Consider the following 4,900-nt stretch of genomic DNA (forward strand, 5'->3'; position numbering starts at 1 on the left):
TACGCGGGCCTCTCACTGTTGTGGCCTCTGCCGTTGCAGAGCACAGGCTCCGGACTCACAGGCTCAGCGGCCATGGCTCACGGGCCCAGCCGCTCCGCGGCATGTGGGATCCTCCCGGACCGGGGCATGAACCCATGTCCCCTACATCGGCAGGCAGACTCTCAACCACTGAGCCACCAGGGAAGCCCCCAGTCCTTTTTTTGATATTTGAAATTTCCCAAAGCTGACTTTTCCATAACCTTTCAACATATTTACCCTCATGACTCATTAACACCAATCCTTTTTTTCACTCCCCTACACCTACAATGTACAGCCATACTTCCATACTCACCCAGTAATGTCTACTTTGGAATTTTCTCTTCCTTTCTTTTTCTGAACTCATTTAATTCTTATCCAGCTCTCAAAGGTCAACACAAATTTTATTTTCTCAGTGCAGACCTTGTCAGCATCCGTTTCACAAATAGTCTTTGTGTTTTTTTTAAAGCATAAAATGATTAGGAAGTGATATTTTTAATATTTGTTTTGTAAATGATTAATCGAAGTATAATTGACTTAAAATGAACTGCACATATTTTAAATGTACATTTTGATGTTTTGATATATGGTTACACCATTGAAATCAAAATTTCCTCCTGCCCTTTTTTCCATTTTTTTTTTTACTGTGGTAAAATACACATAAGACTTACTGTCATAACCCTTTTGTGTGTACAATTCAGTCTTATTAGATACATTCGTATTGTTGTATAACAACGATACTTTCTTAACTGTCCTTGTAATGGCACTAGCTCTCCATATGCTACAAGTTATCCTGCTTTCTGTATTGGCACGTTAGACTTCTTGGTCATTTGACTCTGGCTGTCTGGATAAAAATCAGGCGTTCATAGAATCACAGAAAGGCTGAATACTAGGCTAGAAAGTGAATGAAAAACAAGGGTTAGGCAACTTACACCACAGCAAATATTAAAGTGGAGGGACAGTCCTTCCCATGTTCTCCCTATGCTTCAGGGAGATTTGAACTCCAGTAATCTCTATATTGTTAAGTCACCTGTTCAGGATTTGAAGTCCCATATGTGAGGCTGTGTTTCTGATTGGAGAACCCAAGTCAAGCATACAGTCGCTGGCAGGACAGGGGCAGGGAGGGGGACTGTTCTGCTTCCATGGGCTTCCATGGTGGGAGGGGTCCCTACCTTAAAGACTACACACAATAGGGGATTCCCCAGATGGGGGTTTTATCAACTGTTCATGCATCTCCCAACTCTCTAATGTGATTATAAGGCCTTGCCTTGTGTATCTCTCATTTTCCTATAATTGGAAAATTTCTAAATATATTGCAGTTGTCCATATACATTTTAAAAATTAATTTAAATAGCAAGATATTACTCTTACATTTCTCAGAGGTTATGTTCAACTAGTACTCACTAGTTCATTTGGTATAAATAAATAAATAAAAATATAAATAAATGGGTGAATGGGGCAGTAAACCCAAGATTGCTGAATGTCTACTTCTATGTCCAATCTCATTTATGAGCATATTTGGTTCATGCCAAATGGTTTTGAACAGGACCAAATATCAAGGACCTTTTGCCATGAACCAAATGTCTCCATGGATGTTTTGGACAGGACCAAAATGTCCTGCAAATATCAAGGACCTTTGGTCTTGGACCAAAATTCTTATGGAAATTTTGGGCAGGACCAAATATCAAGGACCTTTTGGCATGGACCAAATGTCTGCTAACCAAGTGTGTGCTATCTGTGAATATAGATACTTTTATTTCTTCCTTTCCAGTTTGAATGTCTTTTATTTCTTTTTCTTGCCTAATTGCTCTGCTAGAATTTCCAGGACTATGTTGAATAGAAATGGTGAAAGCAGCCATCCTTGTCCTGTTCTTGATCTCAAGGAAACACTTTCCATCTTTCACCATTGAGTGTGATGTTAGCTACACAGAATTTTTGCAGTTTAGAATATTCCATCCACTTTTACCCCTGCTGCCACGTTTTGAGTATTCTTTTAATTTTTTAAAATTTTCTATTATTGCTTTTTAAAAACTCAAGCTAGTCACAGGCTAGTTCTCTGTTCTGTCCTTTCCAAAACTATCATATTCATTTCTATCATTTTCATCTGTGTATCCATATCCTCTTTATGCTAGGGGAGCTTTCTTAATTTTGTTCTACACATTACTGATCCCATTTTTTTAAATTATTGGTTCAGTTCTGTTCTTCCCCCAGTATGAATTTTTATTTTGTCATTGCACTTTAATTTCCTTGTATTCAGTCCGTATTGTCCATATTGTCTTTTTTCTTGGCTTGTTCTCTTATTATGATCTTCTGTCTCTTTTCCATAAAGGCCACATCTTTTCACATTTCATTTTACATTTACATTACAAGTACAAAAAACCAACCTGTATTTACATACGTTGACATACATGAGAATGTCAAGCAATTTTATAAAATTTTGTCTTGAGTACTAAAATACAGCTTTCTATTTCCCTCTGTATCTCTTTTTATATTTACAGCTGTTTTAAAATATATGTGTATAATTTTTTTACTAATACTGGTCCTTCCTATTTAACTTTAAACTTAATGCAGAGGCCATGTCTAATTTATATTCCATTCTATGTCCAGTGCATCACACAGTGCTTATTACGTAGAACAGTTTCAAAAAATATTTGTTGAACAAATGAGTAAATAAATAGTTTTAGAATTATCTCTATCTTTCCCTTATTCATTATGTTTCTCAGAGACATCAGGTTGAACTTGTACATGTATTTGTTTATCAATATGACAAGATCTAGCTACATTTAAGATTTTAAACACAGATAGGCCTGGACCTACTCTTGTCTATGTGAATAGTAGTTGAATGTTTTTTCAGATCTGAAGTCAGAAGGTAAGTTGGCATTCTATTCCAATTTCTAGCAGAATATTTCCATATACAATTCTGCCCTCATTAGGGTGCCTTCTTATCCCTCTTCCATTTGATCTTAACACCCTGTACTAATGGAATGTATTTAAAAACTACAAATTCCAGCATGCACTGCTACCTGGCTTTAGCTTGCGCACATCCCAAGATGCTACTTGCCACTACCCATCCTTTTAGATGGTCTGTAAGTGGATGTGGTGTGCAAATCTGAGGAGTAGTGATGGGGATGAGTTTCTGTGTGTATGCATGTTTAAAATATTTTTCTAGCTAACAAAAAATGAAGCATCTTAAACTTGTATAATAAAGAAATTAATACATGGTATCCAGGCTGCTACAAATTGTGAATGTCTAAGTTAGAGAATAATCAATATACCCCCCTTTTAAAAAGTAGTCTGTCCGCCTGCCGATGCAGGGGACACGGGTTCGTGCCCCGGTCCGGGAAGATCCTACATGCCGTGGAGCGGCTGGGCCCGTGAGCCATGGCCGCTGAGCCTGCGCATCCGGAGCCTGTGCTCCGCAACGGGAGAGGCCACAACAGTGAGAGGCCCGCATACCGCAAAAAATGAATGAATGAAGGAGTGAGTCTTCTTAAGTCACACTTACCCTTCTTCCCTACCAGCTCCAACACACCTGAAACTGATCTCTCCCAAGCCAATAAAAAAAAAAAAAAAAAAAAAAAAGTAGTCTGTATTTACTGAGGTGAAATCTAGATTGTTAAAAAAATCAGGACAGTTATATTCCTTTCATAGTTCATGGGTTTTTCACCCTAATTTTGATATTAGGTGTTTTTTATTCAGTCTCAATTGTCAGCTGTGGTGTGGGATTTGGTGTTTTTTCCTGTATATTTTAGTAGGAAGTAGGAAAACTTGTATAGGTGACTCTTTTCTAGATGTCATTCTAAATTGAAGATTCCTGAATTCTGTTTTCAAATTGATAGCTGGGTACTACCTGAAAGAATAGTAAATTCACAGAGTCTTCCAAATCTTTTTTTCAAACAAAATGTGGTGATATCACCAGATAATGATCAATGAGGTAACTGGAGGCTCTCAGGAATTAAAGTGTGAAACCATGGGCCAGAATATAAGTGAAAAATTATAAATATTCTTCATACTGGGTCTGGTTAACTGTTAACAAGACACCATTCTACCAAAAGTTCCTAAAGGGTCTCTGCTAATTATGGACCAGTATATCTCACCCTCCTAATGGATAGCCAGTAACATCTGTAGTTAAAGGTAGGTTTTCTGAACAAATATCTTTGAAATTGATTATCTTTCCATCAGCCGCTTTATGGCTACAGCACAGGATATAGTTCCCTACCTTAAATCAAGTTTGGTCAAGGCATTAAAGAACTATTCCTCTGCCAGAGTTCTGCCATTCCTGGTCTCTGCCATGGTCACAATCTATCCTGCCTCCAACCAGCACTGGATGACATACCTAATACCACAGGATGGCCCTTGATTTCTAACCATTGTCATTATTTATTTTGAGGCAGAAAGCATTTATAGTTGCTCTATATGACTTTATTGGAATTTTAAATGTTTATTTCTCAGTATCAGAGTTTGAAGTTTGGGAGAAATTTCTTACTACTATGACAAAATGCATTTATGAATTTCAACTTGGCATGAGGATGGAAGAGATGATATAGCATGTTGAATCATATTAAAATTTTAATTTAAGATCCCTTAGTTTGGGCTACATTAATTTGTATAATCTTGAAGTAGAATTTTGTTAAAATGTGTTGCAGTAAGTTGTGATTGAATGTGTGAAATAAAAAGCTCCTCACCTCCAAGACAGGATCTCTTTTTCTTGGAGGAAGAGCTACTTTTCATTTTCCTCAACTCAACATGTTTAGGGGACAAGGAGATATGGTCAGCTAGTACTAACTGTTGATGGAAATGCTCTTGGGGCTTATAACCACTACCAGATCCCTGTGGGATATAGAGATGGATATGAAGATGAGTCAACTAATATTGAACTCTTTCC

Source organism: Lipotes vexillifer, unplaced genomic scaffold (assembly GCF_000442215.2).
Source record: "Lipotes vexillifer unplaced genomic scaffold, Lipotes_vexillifer_v1.1 scaffold1274, whole genome shotgun sequence".
Taxonomy (NCBI): domain Eukaryota; kingdom Metazoa; phylum Chordata; class Mammalia; order Artiodactyla; family Lipotidae; genus Lipotes; species Lipotes vexillifer.